The following is a 23,411-nucleotide window of genomic DNA, read 5'->3' on the forward strand; positions in this document are numbered from 1 at the left end:
ATTAGTATGCACTAATAACAATTATCAAAAAGAATTGACAATAATATTGAAATATGCTATTATTTGGGTAGGAATTGTTCCCCAAAGGCCAGTGTGATTAAAAAACATCTTTTGCTTGATGAAATAAGGTGACATAACAGAAGATGTGTGGTCTAACTGCTGTTGGGTCACTGAGTAGCCATAAAGATAATTTAATTTTGTCAGTTCTTTTTTCTCCCTCATGACTCTAAACTTCTGTAATATTAGGGTTTTCTGTGCCATGTCTTCCTGTGGTTATCTACTGTTGTGAAACAACTACAGATCAGTGGAATGAATTTATATTGAAATTTCCAAAATTGTGAGACCAAGTAAAGCTTACCTCTTGCAATGTATTAGAAATATATTCTATGATTCACTTAAGTGTGCATGTAGAACTCAGGCCATCAGGACTAACACCAGGAACATTGAACTATTTGTCCTAGTTAGATTTCTAGCACTAGGAGAAACACCATGATCAAAAGTAACCTTCAAAGGTTTCGAGCATCTTAACCTTTACACTATAGTATCTGAAAAAGGACACCAAAAGAGGACCTAGCAGCAGGAACGTGAAACAAAAACATGGAGGAATTTACCTTAATGGCTTGCTTTATCTGGCTTTTTCAGTTAGATTTTTTTTTTTTTTTATGTAGTGCAAACCCACATACCTAGGGATGTACATACCCACAATGGCCTGGGCCATCCTATGCTGTTTCGCACAAAGAAAATGTCCCACAGATATGTCCACAAGCCAATCCACATGAGACAATTATCTAATTGGGGTTTTTCCTACCCAGGTATATCAAGTAGGCAAACACACTCAGCCATTACACCATCTCACTGGCCCTCCTTAGAAAGGTGAACTGTTTAGATATATGTAACAGCAAAACTATAACTGACAAAATATAGTCAAAAACTTCAAATTGAATATCACTTTATCTACATTTGATCACTTATATGTTGGATCAGAATTAGAAACCCGTAAAATGTTTATGGTCTGATGCCATGACTGTAATATTTCACTTTAGATGAGAAAAAATTCCAGTCTAAAGGGATCTATTGCTCAATTAACCCAGATCAACTGATTAGATAGAAAATTCACAGGTATCATTTTTGTGGTCCAATGAAATCCGGGAGCTGTGGGGAACATGAAAGATAAGCAAAGGAGGCATCAAAAGTTGAGAATGATTCATTCATCTGAGATGAATCTACCTAGTCCCCATTGCCTTAGAGATGGAGGGGGAGTGTTGAGGTTTGGTCAGTTCCTATGTATTGTAATGCTAAATACAGGCCCCAAGCCAGGTTGCCCCTAAGGACAAAATAATCTGAAAATAGACCTAAGCAACTCTGAAGAACTTTTCCTGTTATCTCTGATTGATGAATACAGATACTGGGAAGAATTGCTTCTGAGCAATTTGTTTATGCAATGTACCTTTTCTTGTATCTTGAAATGGAAATACTGGCAAAGTCGGCTTCTCAGCTACTAAGCACCCCTGTTTTCTTCCATTGTAAAATAGTACAGGTAGAATAGTGACCTGTAAATTAATTCCCAGCCAGAAGCTCCATTTGCATTACTGTTCTTTCCCATAGAGAGGTAAATTAGAATGAGAAATGTTATTTTCTAACTATAACTCTCTTATAGCCATATCCATTCTCATCTGCTCATTAATTTTGAGGGTTTCTTTTTTTTTAAGAATGAAGTTTCAAAGTAAATAACTCCATAAGGGGTGGAAAGTTAGCTTGGCCAATAAAGTTCTTGCCTTAAAAGAACAAGGATCTATACTTAATCACCTAGCAACCATGTTAAAACCTGCAGATGCAGCAATACAAACTGGTACCCCTGGTGTTAAAGATGATTGTCTGTCACTTCTTCATTCACATTACCCTTGTCAAGTTAATCCCAAAGTCCTGCAGGCCACAGGACAACAGCTCTGTATGCATTCATATGTGTGTGTGTTGTGTATGTGTGTTTATGTATACATGTTTGTATGTGATAACCCAGGCTGCCTGTATAGTCAGTCTACCTAAATTGATGAGCTTCTGGCTCATTGAGGTATGTGTGAAAAAATAGTGTGTAGAGCTATTGAATAAAATCCATGGTGTCAACCTCTGACATTCACAAATATATAAACATGCATATAGATAAATACATATATATGTGTATACATACTATATATATCTTGGTCTGTGGGGCGCCGCCCGCACTTTCTCCATTACAAGATGGCGCTGATATCCAGCTGGAGTTAGCAGTAAACAAGCCATGTGCGCACGTGCTGGGTAACTTTCCACTTCTTGAGCTCTGCCTCTTCCGTGGCGTCATAGGGCCTGATGAGTTTCAACCAATCAGGGGGCTCCGCGTCCAAGGCAAGGACTGATCCCTTTATAAGGGGACGGGCTAATTAGTTCCGCCTCTCTCTCTCCCTCTCGTTGGTCTCTCTCCCTCTCGTTGGTTTCGTTCCTCTCGTGGATCTCGTTCGTCTTGTTCGTCCTGTTCGTCTTCTTGGATTTCTTGGTCTTCTTCGTCTTTTTTGTCACGTGTAACAAGTGCTGGTTCTCGAGGATAATAAAGTTTACCGCAGAAGGATTCTATTTCGTGTGCCACGTCGTTCTTGCAGGCGAGACGGTTGCGCGGGACATTGGTCCTACACTAAGATGAGGTAGAGGGTTAGCTAATCTTGTAGAGGCTCTCTGTAGCAGAACTCAGGCTATCATCCTGGAGGTAGAAGCTTGGTATCAACTACATTTTGTAAACATTGTCAACAACCTTGGTGGGAGAAATACAGTTGATAATTTCTGCACACAGTGTCAATGTCTATTCTCCAGGCAAGGGAATGCCTTGCAATTCTCATGGCTCTGAGGTACTAGGACCTTTAACATGGCCTTACTTATGCCAATAGTAAGCAGTAACTAAGGACTTTACTCCTATAGTTTAGGCTCTAAGTCACTATGTAAGGAATCTATGGTAATATGTATTTGCACCTTTTTATGTGTATGACTCATATATTCCTCCTGTATTATTTCCTATGACTCATATATTGCTCCTGTATTATTTCCTATCTTGGAGTTTATGGTTTATAAGATATGGCATTATTTAAGCTAACATAGGCTCACTTATTCCTGAATGTAAAATATAATTATAAATATAAATTAACCAGTAAGTGTGAACAAAAGATCAATAACTTGCTTATTAAATGATGGCTAATTATACTTATGAAGAAAACATATCTACATCAGTGCAAACAAAGTTATGCTAAATGCTTATGAAAGCGCCATCTTTAATAATAAATTATTAATATTTAATACTAAAAAGATATTGCTAAATTTTCTTGCAATAATATTACTGTGGTTATGTTTGCAAGAATACATTTTATCGACTAGTAACACAATGTTAAATATTTATAAATGAGCAGTACACCCTCTGGGACTTGCTTCATACTAATCCTGGAATGAATGAACACAGTGAGGCCTTAGCTAATTTGTCTTTATTGAAGCTGGTTTTGGAAAGCTTCATTGTATAACATTCTCTCTTTATGTATCTGCTTGAAAATCTCCAAAGGAATTGTTCTGGAAAATTGACTTATTAAGACATGAAGCTATGTAGTTAATGACACTTAATACAGAGAATGAACAAGGTTAAAAGACTGAGGTACTGGGGGTCCTCCTGCACCAATAAAACATCTGAATCACACACTCTTGTCAAGAAACACAGAAGAAGGAGCAGAAATATTATAAGAGCCAGAGTTCTGGGAGGACTGAGGTAAAAACATTGCCACAGCACTCATAAACTCACCCAGGTGTGGTTACTACACAATACCCCTAATCAGCAATTGGAACATGGAATGGGGTGGCCACGAGAGCGCCTACCCTGCTGCATGAGACCCACACCACCAGGCAGCACCTGTGTGGAAGGCTACAGGAGCTCCCACCCTTAGATAAGTAGTAGCTTGTGACAGTTGAGATCACTATGGGGAAGAGGCAGTTCTCTTCACTGACATGGGCCATAGTCAGTCGTGCATGATGGTGCCACAGCCATTCATATAAAAAATTTCAAACAGGAGTCAATGTTAGAGAAAAATGAGGAGAGGAGGAAGAGGAAGAGGACAACAGCAACTTCGGAAAAGGTTATTCATTTGCAGGTTGATGGGACTTGTAGGGGGGAAGCGAAGGTATTCATGTCTGAAGCTATTAAAGGATTTTTTTTAATTTAATGATTAATTAAAATTTAGAGAATATGTTGGAAAAAACATTACATATGGTAATTATGACTAGAAAGGGTTAAAATAAGCTATTTCTCTCATATATCACGATCAGGAGCATAGTTTAAGAATGCAATCAAATATAATTTAAAAGATGTCTCAAGTAATTTATTAAATTAAAATGTAGAGGGAACCAAAATATTCAATAGATTAATAAGTAAAGTATACCTTTCTACTGAAGATCTTCTTAGTATCAAACAATGCTAAGCTCATGACCTAACACTAATTGAATACCAATGATAAAATAAACCATACTCCAAACAAGATACTGCAATGGTACTGTGTAAAAAACATATTGAATTCATGAGAATGAGTGTGAACATCTCATTCTCATGGTGAATCGAATTACAGACAGTTACATAGGTTTTATGGCCTGAAAACTCTACATGTTTTTGAATATACAATAAGAATATATGTATCTTTTACTCTGAAAGAATTTTAAATTTTCAAATGATCTTTTGGCTTGTTTTTATTAAAAAAAAAAAACAACATAAGAAATGACAGGGATACTCCATAATCTAAAAGTACAAATTTATACTTTTTTCTTTATGAGGGACTGTACATTTATACTCTGATAATAGTTTGTTTACTCTGACTTAACTGTCAGTCTAGATGTCATCCACAGGGTAAGCACAGGAAGAGGGAAAGATTTGGAAGCCATGATGTTTATGCATTCCTGCCGATGGCTGCTGCACCAATGTCATTTGTCTCAGAAGCAGATCCCTTCAGCATAAACATGCGACAAAGCTGTGTGATGAAAGACAACCTGTGTCACTTCTTTCCTAGCTAGTGGACAGGTCTTCACAATGTCAATCTCATGTCTCTCGGACTGTGAGCTCTGAATAAAATGCAAGTTAAAGATTCAATGCTTGTACTTCACTTGTGTGTCAAGTGACATCGACCTCATTGCAGAATAGGTGAGACCCTTACTGGTCTTCTTATGAAAAGGACAATTATCATGAAACGCATTTACCCAACTAGTCCTTGACCACAAAGTTTTGAAACATTTCATCAGTGCTTCAGTGGTCACTTTCCTGTTGCTATGAGCACATATGTGATAAGAGCAACTTAAAGGTGGGGGTTGGTTTTTGTTCACATTTACATTGTTCGTCATGTATGTGTAGGGTTTCAGAAAAAAAAAAAACATGTCGAAAGGATCATGAGGCACTTTCATCATATTTTATCAATAGCCAGAAGCTAAAATCAATGTGGTACTGGTACTTAGCTTGCTTTCTCCTTTTAGATGAGTCCAGAAGCCCAGTCCAGGGACAACTCATCCTTAAAGAGGTCTTCTTACCTCTGTCAACTAAATGGAGATGATCTCTTGTAGAAATACCCAAAGGCCTGTTTTCTGGTTGATGTGTTATCATCATGTTATCAGTTGAGATGAATACTCACAAGAAGATATAAGTACTTTTTGGGAACAAAAACCCTAGGTTCAGTTCTTAGGTTTTGTTTGTTCTTCATGAATACATTTGCAAATTCATTTATTACTTTCTATGACCCAAATACCCCAGAAAGTAAACATCCTTCAGTGATGGAGAAAATCCATGTTTTACTTCAGTAGGCACAGAGGCACACCTACATAATTCTAGTGCATTCAACCTGAAGCAGGAGGAGAATGAGTTGAAGGCATCCTGGAATACATAGTGAAATCCTGTCTCAAAATAAGCAAAAAGTGGCTTTGTTTTTTAACAACTGTCAAATAATCATAACCGTAATAATTAAATGTATTCACACAAAGCATTATAAACTCACAAAAGAAAATCCAGTTAAAAAAAGCTCCTTTTTACATAATTTTTATAGAGTAGCCTCTGTATTTACATTTCAGATCTTATCCCCTTTCCATAAATCTCATCTCCCCTCCCCCTCCTTTACCTCCATGAAGGTGCTCCCTCTCCCAACCATCCTCTCCCTCTTCAGCACCCTGGCTTTCCCCTACACTGGCAAAACAGCTTTTGCTGGACCAAAGGCCTCTCTTCCCATTGATGCCAGAAAATGCTGTCCTCTGCTGCACATGCACCTGTGGCCATCAGTTTCTCTGTTCGATCTCATTGGTTGGTGATTTAGTCCCTGGGAGCTGTGGTGGGTTTGGTTAGTTGATCATTTTGTTCTTCCCGTGGGGTTGCAGACCCTTTCAGTTGCTTCAGTCCTTTCTCTAGCTCCTTCATTGGTGTCCGCGTGTTCATTTCAATGGTTAACTGCAAGCATTCTCCTCTCTTTCACTATGGCTCTGGCAGGGCCTCTGAGGAGGTGTTCATATCAGATTCTTGCCATTAAGCATTACTTGGCATCAGCAATAAAGCATGAGTTTAGTGGCTATATATGGAATGGATCCCCAAGTGAGGCAGTCTCTGGATGATCATTTTTTCAATCCCTGCTTTTCCCTTTGTCCATGATCTGTCCAGTGATGAGAGTGGGATGTTGAAGTCTCCCACTGTTATCGTGTGTGGTACAATATATGTTTTCAGCTTTAGTAGGGTTTCTTTTATGAATGTGGGTGCTCTTGTATTTGGAGCATATATGTTAAGGATTGAGATTACATCCTGATAAATTTTACCTGTAATGAGTAAAACGTGTCCTTCCTTATCTTTTTAGATAACTTTTGGTTGAAAATCTGCTTTATTTAGCTTGTTTCTTGGGGCCATTTGTTTGTAAGGTTTTTCCCATTTTTTTTACTCTGTGATAGTGTCTGTCTTTGTCTCTTAAATGAGTTTCTTGTATGCAGCAAAATGCTGGATTCTGTTTATGTATCCAGTCTGATAGTCTATGTTTTTTAATTGGGAATTGAATCCATTTATATTAACTGATATTAAGGAATAGTGGTTGTTGTTTCCTGCTATTTTTGCTTTTAGAGGTAGAATTATATCTGTATGTCTTTCTTCTTTTAGTTTTCTTGCTTAGTTGTATTTTCCCTTTTTCTAGGATGTAGTTTTCATTCTTGTGTTGGGTTTTCCATCTATTATTCTTTGTAGGGCTGGATTTGTCGTCAGATATTGTGTAAATTTAGTTTTGTCCTTGAATATCTTCGTCTATGTATGGTGACTGAGAATTTTTCTGGGTATAGTAACCTGGGCTGACATTTGTGTTCTCTTAGGATCTGTATGATGTCTACCCAAAATTGTCTAGCTTCATGGTCTCTGTTCAGAATTTGGGTGTGATTCTGATTGGTCTGCCTTAATATTTTACATGACCTTTTCCCCTTATTGCTTTTAGTATTATTTCTTTGTTTTAAACATTTGGCATTTTGACTATTATATGTTGGGAAGAATTTCTTTTCTGGTCCAATCTATTTGGAGTTCTGTAAGCTTCTTTTATGCTCTGGGTAGGGAAGTTTTCTTCTATGATTTTGTTGAAGATATTTATGTGGCTCTTAGTTGATATTCTTTGTTCTCTTATATTCCTATTATCCTTAGGCTTGGTGTTTTCATTGTGTCCTGAATCTCCTAGACATTTGGGGTTAGGAGCCTTTTAGTTTTTGGGTCTCCTCCGACTGTCTTGTCTATGTTTTCAATGTTGTCTCCAGACCCTGAAATTCTTTCTTCCATCTCTTGTAGTCTGTTGGAGATGCTTACATCTGTGAGTCCTGATATTTTTTTATGTTTTATATCTCTAGGGTTGTCTTATTTTGTGTTTTCTTTATTTTTTTCGATTTCCATTTTCATTTTCAATTTCTTCATCTTTTTGCTTGTGTTTCCCTGTAGTTCTTTGAGTTCTTTGAGTGATTTTCATTTTTCCTCTTTAAAAGCTTCTATTTGTTTATGGTTGTCCTCCTGTGCTTGACTAAGGAAGTTATTCACGGTCTCCTCAAAGATCTCCAACATCATCTTAAGGTATGATTTCAAGTCTGAGTCTTCTTTTTCTGGAGTGTTTGGCAATCCACTGCTTACTGTGGTAGGAGTGTGGGTCTAATGTTGCCAGGTTGTCTTGGTTCCATTGCTTAAGTTGTTTCATTTTCCTTTTGCCATCTTATTATCTGTGATTACTCTTGGTCTTGCTGTCAGTGACTGGCACCTGTCTCTCCTGTGGATCTGAGAGCCTGTGGGCTCAGGAATAAAATTGCTTCTAAGTTACTACCTTTTAGTGGGCAAGCAGTGAGTTCTGGTAGCAGTGACTCAACTCTGTCTTTGTGGACTCAGTTGTGGGACCTCTTGTGACACTGTTCTGGTAGCTCAACCCTGTGCCCACAAGTCCTGAGTACCACTAGTAGGAACCTGGCTCTTTCTGTAGGCCAAAAGGACCCTTTTCTAGATATCTCAGTACCTTCTGCTGTCTGAGAACTCCCGGTGTGCTCTCCCTGGGTCTATGTGGCAGGCTTCCCTCTGGTCCAGGTGTAAGAGGGTCTGTAGAGTTGAACTTCAAGCACTGCTTTTCCCAGGCAGAACCAGGTTCCCACTGACAAGGGCCTGTGCCTTTCTGTGGACCCATGTGTTTAGTCTGTGAGCCTGGGCTTTCTGGGCAGATCCTGAGTCCCTCTGCCAGAGGGCCAGCCCTACTGTGAGACACAGGGGTTCATTTTCCCAATGCTTTATTTATCACTCTCTGAGCTTTGGTTACCCACAGTGCAATATCACCTGGTCTGTGTTCCCGGATATTTGGGATTCCAGGTCGTAAAGGGCATGAGTGTTTGGTCTGCGCACACAGGCTTTCTGGGCAGATCCCGAGTCCCTCTGCCAGAAGGCCAGCCCTACTGTGGGCCACAGGGACAAGTTTTCTGCCAGCTCTTCCTAGCCCTTTCTGTACTTTGGTTACTCGCAGCACAATCTCACCTGGCCTGTGTTCTCAGGTCTCTGCTGTTCCAGGTGGCAAAGGGCCTAACTGTTTGGCCTGTGCACCTTAAATCTCTTGTTAGTACAGCAATCTAACATTTAATTGTGTTCTGTGGGTTGTGTTCCTTTGCTAAGACTCCTCTGGGTCTTACAACAGTATCAAGTTCATGAGAGATACTTAACTAAGAACTCGGTCTTCCATAGGCAGCAAAAAGAAGGCTCTCAATGCCTGCTCCCACAGATTTAATTCCTCCAACAAGGTCATGCCTATTTCAACAGTGTCATATGTCCTAATAGTACCATGCTTTTATGGACCAAATTATTCAAACCAACTCATTATACTGCCTGGCATACATAGGCTTGACCAGAAACATGAATCTATGGAAGTCATACATAGCCATACCTAAATATATCATAATGCAGAATACATTTAGTCCATGATCAAAAGTCCCCATAGTATTTAACTATCTCAGCAATGTTAAAAACCAAAATTTCAGAGTCTCCTGTGAGATTCATGCAATCAGTTAACTCTAATCCCCTATATAATCAGAATCAAGAAGCAGATCACACATTTCTAACATCACAGGATATACATTATAATTGCAAACATCACAGTGTAAAAATACTTGATGAACCCATAAGAGGACACCAGCTGTGCAGACTCCAAACTATGCACCTCCTTGCCAGATGTTAAAGCACTCACCAAATCTACAACATTTCATCATTGCTGACTATCTCAGGCTGGTTCTACTCCTTGTTAGAATCTTTTGTCAGCAAGTATTTCAAGGCTCTGGCATCTCTAATATCTTGGAGGATTCAAGGCAACTTCAGCTTGACAGCTTCTTGGTCCAGTTTCTGGAATCCACACATGATCTTTTGGGCTCTTCCAAAGGGCATGGATCACTTCCTCAGCTCTGTATCTTGGAGCACTCTAGACTCATGTTGATTTATTCTACTGCTACTGCTCTTCTTGGTGATCACACTGAAGTCTTTCATTGAAACTATTCTTCACCAATATCCTCTCATAGGTTTCTTTCAAGCTTCAAATTCTTTGCACAATCCATTTAGTCATGGGCCATCAACTGCAACGGAGGCTGCCCCTTCATCAGTGGCCTTGCCTGCCCTATCACAGTGCCAAGTCTCATCTTCTCTCCTTTATCCCTTCCTACATTCAAAACCAGCAGGACCTGGGTGATTCTTACACATTATCAAGTCCATGTGCAATAACAACATAAAACCTTGGCTATCTCTGGAAATTAGCTTCTATGTACTCTCAGAAAGCACTTTCCAGAAAAGTTACCCTCAGTGACGCTGGTCTCTTCTTAATCACTTCTAATTTCTTAGCTCTAGCTAGCCAGACTTAATTGTGTCAGTAGCCCCCTCTATTCTACTCTAAAACCAGAACTACATAGCTGAAACTGCTAAGTTTTGTTGCTTGCTGGAGATGTAATATGGCTCCTCTTTTTCTATTACATTATCACTAGCTTCGCATTTCCAACTCCTTCACTGCCGAAGATTGGCTGCCCTGGAACTTGCTCTGTAGACTGTGCTTGAACTCAGAGATCTGCATGACTCTGTCGACTAAAAGCTAGCTGAGGTCAAAGTGTATACCACCTTACCTGGAATTAAGTTTTTCTCTACTTGGAACTTGCTCTATAAAAAGTTCAGGCTGGCCTTGAACTCTAAGATATGTTTACCTTTGTCCTTTGAGGTTAAGCGCATTTACCTCCATGGATGGACCAAGGTTTTTCAAGTTAAAAACTGAGACTAGCCATTAGAATCCATCTCTTGGCAATTAGACCTGTAATCATATTTTCTTGTGTGCAAATGAAAACAATAATCATGTCTTGATAGTGCCTAACATTGATATAACTCTCATACAATTGCAAATGCATATGCTTAGCCCTGTGAGATCTATGTGGTGGTTTGAATATGCATGGCCAAGGGAGTGGCATTGTTAGATTGTGTGGCGTTGTGAAGTAGGTGAAATACTTTTCCCTTGTTAGAAGAAGTCTGTCACTGTGGTGTTGGGCTTTGAGACCTTCCTTCTCTTTGCCTAGACAACAGCCTTCTTCTGGCTAGCTTTGAATCATTACGCAGAACTTTCAGCTCCTTCTCCAGCACCATGTCTGCCTGCAGCTGCTGTTTCCTGCATGATGATAATGGACTGAACTTCTCTAAGTGTATGACATCATCAATTAAATGTTAATTACTAGATTTTCATTGATTGTGATGTCTCTTCACAGCATTGAAAACCTTAATTAAGAAAAAAGTTGGTACAAGAAATAAGAAATTTCTGTGGTAAGCTTGTTCATGTTTTTTATTGAAGGAATATGGATTTTGAAATTTTGGATATATATGCAAGCATATCTCTCAGTTCAAGGCCAGCCTGAACTTGGTATAGAAAAAGTTCCAAGTAGAGAAAAGCTTAAGTCCAGGTAAGGTGGTACACACATCTGATCCCAGTCAACATCCAAGAGACAGAGACATGCAGATCTCTGAGTTCAAGATCGATCTACATAGCAAGTTATAGGACAGCCAAGGATTTGAATATGTGTGTGTGTGTGTGTGTGTGTGTGTGTGTGTGTGTGTGTGTGTGCGCATGCGCATGTGCATGTCTTCCTTTAGCTGGCTTTGCATCAAGACAAAGAACTCTCAGCTCATTTGTATAGTTGAGCACCATATAGAATGGATAAAAAGATCCAAGGTAACACATATAAGAGAGTTTAATACCTAAGGTGAATAAAGAGCTTTCAAAATTTTTCAAAACCTGTTTTTCTAATACATCAATGAGCAAATGAATCATAAATAGACAGATCTCCAAAGAAAAAACACAAATCAGTGGATAAATATTTTTCAAAAGTCATCAAGGAAACAAAAACTAATGCTTCTTTGAGATTTGCTTCACCCAATAAGAATGGCTACCACTGAAAAAAGATGTAGAGAAAAGTAACTGTTACTTACCACATGTGAAGAGGAAAACCCACTACAAAGATACTTGGCCACACATGTTTAATAGTGAATATTTTATAGTGGGTAAGTGTTGCTACCATCTCCGACAAGCAGAAAAGGAGTGAGGACCCAGCGTTCTTCTCAAAGTGGTTTATTCAGGAATCTTACAGCATGCCAGTGAAAATTTCTCTGTCCCCTTTCCGTCTCTCTTTCTGTTTCCCTTTCTGTTTCCCTTTCCCCCAAGCACAGTCTCTTTTATTCTCTGTCAACTCCACCTCCTCAGTCCATGTTGCGTGGCTGCAGTTCATAGGCCTGCATCATCTGGCCTGATCTCGAGTCATGTGTGCACCTGCACAGCTTGCACAGTGGGAGTGGCTAATCTCTGGGAGGGGAGCAGGAGGAAGTCAGGTGCTAGTCACAAGATGAGGCCAGAGTCCCAAGCGCCATCTTTGGACTGCCGCCATACCCACTCTCCACAGGTAAGTAGTAACACTTTCCTACAGAATAGAACGGATGGAAGGAAGGAAGGAAGGAAAGAAGGAAGAAAGAAAGGAGGAGGGAGGGGGACAGAGAAAATATGATAATGTAAATAATAGTATTTTGGTTGGCTATAAAAATGTTAAAAAATAACATTTATAGGAAAATGGATGCTACTGGAAATAATATTAGAATAAAATGAGGGGGAATCAGACAACTACCACACAATTTCTTTCATACATAGAGCCCTGATTTTAGTTTGTATATACAAGTTGGAGGATTAAAACTAGAAAGGGAACCATTTGATATGAAGAATATAAACATTTATAAAAGAGAAGAAAAGTAAAACAACAAGATTACAGCATTTATGTGACACTAAAGAAGTTAGGAGCTATTTGTAGCTAAGCAACAAGAAAGAAAGGAGTGTGGGACAGAGAAGAGTAGAGAGGGAAGTGGACTGATAAGAATAAAATATACCCAAAATATTATTAAAAACACTATTTTATATATTCACCCAAGGGCTGACTCAGAATGATCCTGAGACCCACAGCACACACTGAGTTAGGCTTAGAGACTCATAAGAAACTGTTGAGGGCAGGATTGAGAATTGAAAGGGAATAGGAACTCCAGAGGAAGACCAACATAGTCAAATAATACTAAAAGCAGTAAGAGGAAAAGGTCATGTAACATATTAAGGCAGACCAATCAGAATCAATTCTCAACAGGGACCATGAAAGCTAGACAATTTTGGGTAGACATGATACAGATCCTAAGAGAATACAAATGTCAGCCCAAGTTACTATACACAGCAAAATTTTCAATCACCATAGATAGACGAAGATATTCAAGGACAAAACTAAATTTATACAATATCTGACCACAAATCCAGCACTACAAAGAATAATAGATGGAAAACCCAACACAAGAAGGGAAACTACATCCTAGAAAAAGAAAAAATACAACTAAGCAAGAAAACTAAAAGAAGAAGGACACACAGATATAATTTTACCTCTAAAAGCAAAAATAGCAGGAAACAACAACCACTATTCCTTAATATCAGTTAATATAAATGGATTCAATTTCCAATTAAAACACATAGACTATCAGCCTGGATACATAAACAGAATCCAGCATTTTGCTGCATACAAAAAACTCATTTCAGAGACAAAGACAGACACTATCACAGAGTAAAAAAATTGGGAAAAACCTTACAAATGAATGGCCCCAAGAAACAAGCTAAATAAAGCAGATTTTCAACCAAAAGTTATCTAAAAAGATATGGAAGGACACTTTTTACTCATTACAGGTAAAATTTGGGGCCTTTCAGAGACTGAATCTCTAATCAAAGGGCATACACAGGCTCGACCTACCTCCCTTATTCCTGCACTCATGTAGCAGATGTACATCTCAGTCTTCAGGTAAGACCTGAGCAACTGGAAAAGGGCCTAGCCTTAAAGCTATTGCCTGTCTGTGGAATTTGTTCCCTCTAAGTTCTCTTTTTTCTAGCCTAAGTGGGAGAAGAAGTGTCTAGTCATGTAGAGACTTGATGTGTCAGAGTTGAGAGATACCCATGGAAGGGGATAGGGTGGGCTCCAGTCACGTGGAGAAGGGAAGGAAGGATGGGGGAAAGGATCTTGGGATTGGAGGCTAGGAGGGTTTATAGTTTATCACTATGTAATTTGAATAACTAAAACAGAAATAAAAGAGAAAGGAAGGAAGGAAGATTAAAACTCCATTTTTTTCTGATTCTCAGATTTCTCATGTTAAGAATTGAGGAAATGCCTAAAATGTGTGCTAAGAAGGGTATAGATGAATCCTCTTTTACATGATGGGTTGTTCTTCCTTGAAACAACACAGAGTCTGTATAGAAGATGAACTTATAATGATGGTTATCATAACAGATAAGCTAGACCCAAATGAGGCTAACAGGTATCCAGCAGGAGTGCTGTGTATCAGTGTACAAATAAAATCATGAATTCATACATCTATTCAGTAAGTATAAAAGTATACTGTATTTACCAGATTTAACTGTTGTCTCCGAGGCTTACTGTTGAATAAGCTTACCCTTTCTCACTCTTTCTGAACTATGCCTGGCTGGTTCAACTCAGCTGTCATGGCTCGAATTCCTCTCCAAAATGACAGATCAGGATTGGCATCTCTCATATATTAACTGAACTTCTCTGCCTGGACTCTAACTCTGGAAATTTGCTCTAATGTTCTGGCTCTTCCATATTCTCTGGCTTCAAATGCCTCTCCTGACTTGAACTGCACAAACTGGGTGGGACTCCCAAAAACACACAACCTGCATGGGTGAACTAAACTGAGTTTGACTAAACTGAATTGTATAGTCTGAAGTCATGTGATTGGACTGATTCAACCTTTCTCCCTACAATTATCCTTCACATAGTCCTTGAGAGAGGTGGGTGACTCATTCTGTCTAATTTTTCTCTGATTTGTCACTATCTATTACTCAAGCACTTTCAAATGTGGCTACTTCCTTCCAAAAACTAACTAGGCAACCTGTTCTAAGTAAATCAATTAAAGGGGTAAGTAATAGTGCAAAGAAGAAAAAGGAGAGATAAGCAGTATGGATACACAACACTACAATGAATTATAGGTGGAAAACCCAATACAACCAGGGGAACTACATCCAAATAAAAACAAGAAAACGCCGAAGCAAAAAAACCTAAAGAAAAAGATACACAGGCACAATTCTACCTCCAAAAGCAAAAAAAAAGCAGAAAACAGCAACCACTATTCCTTAATATCCATTAACATAAATGAACTGAATTCTCCAATAAACAAAATATAGGTTATAAGACTGGATACATAAACAAAACCCAGCATTTTGCTGCATATAGGAAACTCATCTCAGAGACAAAGACAGATACTATCTCAGAGTAAAAGGTTGGAAAACACCTTCTAAACAAACGGCCCCAAAAAGCAAACTGCAGTGGCCATTCTAATATTGAATAAAGTAAATTTTCAACCAAAAGTTATCAAAAAAGATAAGGAAAGACACGTTTTACTCATTACAGGGAAAATTTGTTAGAAGGAATTCTCAATACTTAACATATATCCTCCAAAAACAACAGCACCCATATGTATAAAAGAAACCCTACTAAAGCTCAAAAAATACATTGTACCTCACACAATAATAGTGGGAGACTTCAACACCTTACTCTCACCAATGAACAGATCATGGAAACAGAAACTGAAAAAGAACACAGTAAAACAAGCAGAGGTTATGAAAGAATTGGAATTAATATATATCTTCAGAACATATCATCCTAAAACAAAAGAACACACCTTCTTGTCAGTACCACATGGCACCTTTTCCAGAATTGAGCATATAATCGATCAAAAAACAAGCCTCAATATAAATTAGAAGAATGAAATCCTCCCAGGTATCCTATCAGATCACCATGGTCTAAGGCTGGTCTTTAATAACAACAAAGATGACAAAAAGCCCATATACACATGGAAACTAAACAATGCTCTATTAACCAATACCAGGATCAAAGAAGATATAAAGAAAAAAATTAAGGATTTTCCAGAATTTAATGAAAACAAAAACACGACATACCAAAAAATGTGGGATGCAATGAAAGCAGTACTGAGAGGAAAACTCATGGCTCTAAGTACTTCCAAAAGAAACTGGAGAGAGCATACACTAGCAACCTGACAGCACAGTTGAAAGTTCTACAACAAATAGAAGCAGATACACCCAAGAGTAGTAGATGGCAAGAAATAATCAAACGCAGAGAAGAAATTGACCAAATAGAAAGAAAAAGAACCATTCAAAGAATTTACAAAAAAAGAGCTGGTTCTTTGAGAAAATTAGCAAGATTGATAAACCCTTAGTCATACTAACTTGAGAGCAAAAAGAGAGTATCCAAATTAACAAAATCAGAAATGAAAGTGGAGACATAATAACTGAAACATAGGAAATTCAAGAAATCATCAGATTCTACTACAAAAGTCTACACTCAACAAAACTGGAAAATCTGGAGGAAATGGATGATTTCCTAGACAGATATCAGATACTAAATTTAAACCAGGATTAGGTAAACCATCTATATAATCCCATAACACCTAAAGAAATAGAAGCAGTCATCAAAAGCCTCCCAACCAAAAAAAGCCCAGGTCCAGGTGGGTTCAGTACAGAATTTTATCAGACATTTATTGAAGAACTAATACCAGTACCCTCAAAACTATTCCACAACATACAATCTGAAGGAACACTACCTAACTGATTTTTTGAGGCCATAATAACCCTCGTGTCTAAACGACACAAAGACCTTACAAGGAAGGAGAACTTCAGACCAAACTCACTTATAAACATTGATAAAAAAAATACTCAACAAAACCTTGCAAACCAAATCCAAGAACACATCACAACGAACATTCACCATGACCAAGTAGGCTTCATCCCTGGAATGCAGGGATGGTTTAATATATGGAAATCCATCAATGTGATCCACCATATAAACAAACTCAAAGAACAAAACACACATGGTCATCTCACTAGATGCTGAGAAAACATTTAACATAATTCAATATCACCTCATGTTAAAAGTCTGAGTAAAAACAGGAATTCAAGGCCCATACCTAAACATAATAAAAGCAATATACAGCAAACCAACAGCCAACATCAAAGTGGGAAACTTGAAGCAATCCCACTAAAATCAGGGACTCGACAAGGTTCACCACTTTTCCCCTACCTATTCAACATACTAGCCAGAACAATTAGACAGCAAAAGAAAATCACAGGAATACAAATTGGAAAAGAATAAGTAAAAACATCACTGTTTGCAGATGACATGATAATGTACATTAGTGACCCCAAAAGGTCCACCTTGAACTTCTACAGCTGAGAAACTAGTTTAGCAAAGTGGCTAGATATAAAATTAACTCAAAGAAATCTTCTACTCAAAGGGCAAACATGTAGAGAAAGAAATTAGGGAAATGATACCCTTCACAATAGTCACAAACAATATGAAATACCTTGTTATGACTCTAGCTAAGCAAGTGAAAAATCTGTATGACAAGAACTTCAAATCCCTGAAGAAGAAAATCGAGGAAGATCTCAGAAAATGGAATGATCTCCCATGCTCATGGATTGGAAGGATCAACACTGTAAAAATGACCAACTTCAAAAGCAATCTACAGATTTAATACAATCTCCATCAAAATTCCAACCCAATTCTTCATAGAGGTGGAAAGAGCAATGTGCAATTCCATCTGGAATAACAAAAGACCTAGAATAGCAAAATCCATCCTCAACAACAAGAAAACATCTGCTGGAATCACTATCCCTGACCTCAAACTATATTACAAAGCAATTGTGCTAAAAAAAACTGCATGGTACTGGTACAGAGATAGACATATGGATTAATGGATCAGAGTAGAAGATCCAGAAATGAGCCCTCACGTATATGGTCACCTGATTTTTGACAAAGGAGCTGTAACATTCAATGGATAAAGGACAGCCTATTCAATAAATGGTGATGCTCCAACTGGCACTCAGCATGCAGAAAAATGAAAATAGACCCTTTCTTATCTCCTTGTAAAAAGCTCAAGTGCAAGTGGATCAAAGATCTCCACATTAAATCAGGTACACTAAAATTATTAGAAGAGAAAGTATGGAAAACCTTAGAACACATAGGCACAGAAGAAAATTTCCTGAACAGAAGACCAATGGCTTGTGCCCTCAGGTCAAATATTGACAAATGGGACTTATTGAGATTACAAAGTTTCTTTAAGGCTAAGGACACTGTCAAAAGACAAAACAGCAGCCAACAGAGTGGCAAAAGATCTTTACCAACCCCACCTCAGATAGAGGCCTAAATTCCAAGGTATATAAAGAACTCAAGAAGCTAGACACAAGAGAATCAAACAACCCTATTAAAAATGGGGTACAGAGCTAAACAAAAAGTTCTAAATTGAGGAATATGGAATGGCTGAGATGCATCTAAGGAAGTGCTTGACATCATTAGCTGTCAGGGAAATGCAAATCAAAACAACCCTGAGAGTCCACCTCATACCAGTCAGAATGATTAAGATGCAAATCTCAGATGACAGCAGATGCTGGTGAGGATATGCAGAAAGAGGAAAACTTCTCCACTGTCAGTGGTGTTGAAAACTGGTACAACCACTCTGGAAATCAGTCTGGTGATTCCTCAGAAAATTGGACATAGTACTACCTGAAGACTCAGTTATTCCAGTTCTCAGCATATACCCCAGAGAAACTCCAACATTCAAAAAAGACACATGCACCACAATGTTCATAGCAGCCCTATTTATAATAGGCAGAAGCTGGAAAGAACCCAGATGTCCTTCAGTAAATGAATGGATACAAAAATTGTGGTATATTTACACAATGGAGTACGACTCAGCTATCAGAAACAAAGACTTTATGAAATTCTTAAGAAAATGGATGCATCTAGAGACTATCATCCTAAGTGAGATAACCTAATCACAAAAGAACATGCATAATATGTAGTCACTGATAATTGTATACTAACCCCAGAAAGGTCTGAACATCCCAGAAACAACTCACAGACTATATTAAGTTCAAGAAGAAAAAAAGAATAAAAGAAAAAGAAAACGAAAAACCATTATGCTTAATCTTTACACTTTAAGAAAACTTTGACTAGTTCTGGGTTACATTCTGTTTTATATGTACTTTATGCTCATTGTAACTAGTACAATTGTAATGCACACTATCAAACCTTTAAAAATACCAATTACTGATAAAAAAGTCTATTCATATACTTCTATGCAAAAATGCTTAAAATCTGTACATTTATCTTTGGTTTTTTTATATAAAATAAAGTTGTTCAATTAAAAGAAGAGGTGGCAACAGGATGTACTAATAGTGTTTGTACTGTTAGTATCTATGGTACTTTCCTTTTGAAATTATTTCTAAGAGAACTCCATGCATCGTATATTGGTCATACTCCCACAACTCCAACACCTCCCTGATCTACCTCCTTTGCTGCAAAAAATATCTCTCTCTTCTCTCTCTCTCTCTCTCTCTCTCTCTCTCTCTCTCTCTCTCTCTCTCTCTCTCTCACTCACTCACTCACTCTTTGTGTGTGAGTTTGTGTGTGAACAATTTACTAAGTAGAATTTGTGCTTCTCTTACATGTTTATATATGTGTTTTCACTAAAGCTTGGTTTACCCACCAAGGACCTTACTTTTGAAGGAAACAGAATCATCCTCTCTTAGCAGCTATCACTGGCTCTTAAGCTAGGGAACAAGATTTTGTGTCTACTTCTCCAATCCATACTGAAGACCTTGTGCACACTGTTACAACTAATATGAAGTCAAAATAGTAGCACTTTTGTTGTATTTAGAAATGACATGTCTCTGTAGCCATCTATCACCTTTGGCTTTTTCAATGTTTTGCCCATGTTTCATAATGATGCCTTAGAAAAAGTGTAAAACATAGGTATGCCATGTAGGGATAGGCACTCAAAAATCTCTTACCCTTAGACGTCTGAATCTCAGACTATTTATTCAGTGCATTTTTCATATGACCAGGATAAAATACATTCATGTGCCCTTGAACTTCAGATAGGAATACAATCATTAATAGTAACTTTCAAAGACTAAGTATATAACTCAGTCAGTAAAGTGTTTATCTTGAAAAGATTTAGGGTCTGAGTTCAATTCCTAGCATTCAATGTAAAAATATAGCTGTTCGGATATGTCCCTTTAAATTCAGAGATATGGTAGTAGAGACAAGCAAATATCAGGAGTTCACAGCAAGCTTAGTCTCATGGAAGAGCCACAGGTCAATGAAAAACTGTGTCTCCAAAAGTGAGGTGGAATATACCTGAGAAACAATAAGCTTTAAGACAAAAATTGAGTTTTATATATTTGAGGCTCCCATGAGTGAGACAAGAGATACGGGATTGATACAAAAACAAGAGGTGTATTCATCCAGTACACTGAGGTGGCCTACATTCAGAGGAGAGGCGACCCCAAAAGGCTGTTACAAGCAGATATTATACTCTTTAGGGGTACAGGTTACATCAGCAAGGTTATGATTTAAATTCATTGGCTAAGCCTTTGAATCTATTGCCTAGCAAGCATGTGACAGCTCATAAGATGAGAGGGTCAGGTGACTATCAGTCAGCGCATTCTGTAGTTTTTCAGAAATGTTCCTGCTCTTCCCAAGAAATGTGTGGGGAGAGTGGAACCTGGCATAGCCTTGACCTGAGATGGTGGGATTAAGTCTGGCACATAACCCTAGGATCTTTCAATGCAGGGTTGTTCACTGGCCTCAATACAGTCACACATGCAGCCATGCATATGAGTGTGTGTTCACACACACAAAGAAATAACAAGTACCTTAAAATTATCAAAATGCTGAGAGATACATCATGGATACTAACATAGAAGTTAATATCTGCTCTGCTTTTCTTACAATTGGTATGTCTTTAAGAGAAACACAAATTAAGTATTTTATGTGTGTCAGTGTGTACACATATGTATATGTGTATTACCCAATTTATTTAGTTATGCATGTAGGCGTGCACATGCACTGTGCATACTGTCTTTTTTTTTTTTTTTGTGAAGTAGCCAATCTCAATTTATGAGCAATGACTCATTTGTTGTCAAATGACCCTTTTACAGAGTCACCTAAGACCACTGGAAAACTGGAATATTTACGTTGCGATTGATAATAGCAAAATTACAGTTGAGAAGTAACAAGTAAAATAATTTTACTTCTTTGAGGTTTGTTGCAAAATTAATTTATTGATTTTCCTAGGGTGAAGTTTCCCACTTTGTCTGAGGAAACAAAATAAAAGTATTAGATTCAGGGATGCTATTATTTTCTTTTTTTTCTTTTTTTCTTTTTTTAAACAACTTTATTTTACAAAACAAAGATAAATGTACAGATTTTAAACATTTTTTGCTTAAAATTATACATTTTTTGTCAGTACTTTTTTTCAGATTATAACATAATTTTTATATAAAACTAAATGAATATATTTTTTAGTCAGTACTTGATTTTTTTCAAGGTTTGATTGTATGCCTTGAAAACTTAATAGTTACAATGAGCTAAAGTACATGTAAAACAAAATGTAACATGGAAATAGTTAAAGTTTTCTTGTTTTGTAAATATTTTTTTTGTTTTGTTTTGTTTTCTTTATTTCTTGAACTTCATACAGTCTGTGAGTTGTTTCTGGGGGAGTTCAAGCCTCTGGGGTTAGCATCCCACTATCAGTGACTGCATATTATGTCTGTTCTTTTGTGACTGGGTTATCTCACTCAGGATGATATTCTCTAGATGCAGCCATTTTCTTAAGAATTTGGTTAAGTCATTGTTTCTGGTGGCTGAGTAGTATTCCATTTTGTATATGTACCACAATTTTTGTATCCATTCATCTTCTGAAGGACATCTGGGTTCCTTCCAGCTTCTGGCTATTATAAATAGAGCCGCTATGAACATTGTGGTGCATATATCTTTGTTGTGTATTAAAGTGTCTCTGGGGTATATGCCCAGAAGTGGAATAGCTCAGTCTTCAGGTAGTACTACATCCAATTTTCTGAGGTATCGCCAGACAGATTTCCAGAGTGGTTGTATTAGTTTGCAACCCCACCAACAGTGGAGAAGTGTTCCTCTTTCTCCGCAGCCTCGCCAGCATCTGCTGTCATCTGAGTTTTGGATCTTGGCCAATCTGACTGGTGTGAGGTGGAATCTCAGGGTTGTTTTGATTTGCATTTCCCTGATGGCTAAGGATGTCGAGCACTTCCTCAGATGTTTCTCGGCCATTCGGTGTTCCTCAACTGAAAACGTTTTGTTTAGCTCTGTACCCCAATTTTTAATAGGGTTATTTGATTCTCTGGTGTCTAGCTTTTTGAGTTCCTTGTACACCTTGGATATAGTCCTCTATCTGATGTGGTGTTGGTAAAGATTTTTTCCCATTCTGTTGGTTGCCATTTTGTTTTCTTGACGATGTCCTTAGCCTTACAGAAACTTTGCAATCTCATTAAGTCCCATTTGTTAATCTTTGACCTTGGAGCTTGAGCCATTGGTGTTTTGTTCAGGAAATTTTCTCCTGTGCCTATGTGTTCTAAGGTTTTCCCTACTTTCTCGTCTAATAGTTTCAGTGTATCTGGTTTAATGTGGAGATCTTTGATCCACTTACACTTGAGCTTTGTACAAGGAGATAAGAAAGGGTCTATTTTCATTCTTTTGCATGCTGAGTGCCAGTTGGACCAGCACCTTTTGTTGAATAGGCTGTCCTTTTTCCATTGAATGTTTACTGCTCCTTTGTCAAAAATCAGGTGACCATATACATGAGGGCTCATTTCTGGATCTTCTATTCTATTTCATTGATCCACATGCCTATTTCTGTACCAGTACCATGCAGTTTTCAGCACAATTGCCTTGTAATATAGTTTGAGGTCAGGGATAGTGATTCCCACAGATTTTTTTTTTTTTTTTTTTTTTTTTTTTTTTTTGTTGTTGAGGATGGATTTTGCTATTCTAGGTCTTTTGTTATTCCATATAAAATTGCACATTGATTTTTCCAATTCCATGAAGAACTGGGTTGGAATTTTGATGGAGATTGTATTAAATCTGTAGACTGCTTTTGGTAAGTTGGTCATTTTTACAGTGTTGATCCTTCCAGTCCATGAGCATGGGAGATCATTCCATTTTCTGAGATCTTCCTCGATTTTCTTCTTCAGGGATTTGAAGTTCTTGTCATACAGATCCTTCACTTGCTTAGCTAGAGTCATAACAAGGTATTTCATATTGTTTGTGACTATCGTGAAGGGTATCATTTCCCTAATTTCTTTCTCTACATGTTTGCCCTTAGAGTAGAAGATTTCTTTGAGTTAATTTTATATCTAGCCACTTTGCTGAACTAGTTTCTCAGCTGTAGAAGTTCTCTGGTGGACTTTTTGGGGTCACTAATG

The sequence above is a fragment of the Micromys minutus genome, assembly GCF_963924665.1.
Source record: "Micromys minutus genome assembly, chromosome: 6".
NCBI lineage: Eukaryota > Metazoa > Chordata > Mammalia > Rodentia > Muridae > Micromys > Micromys minutus.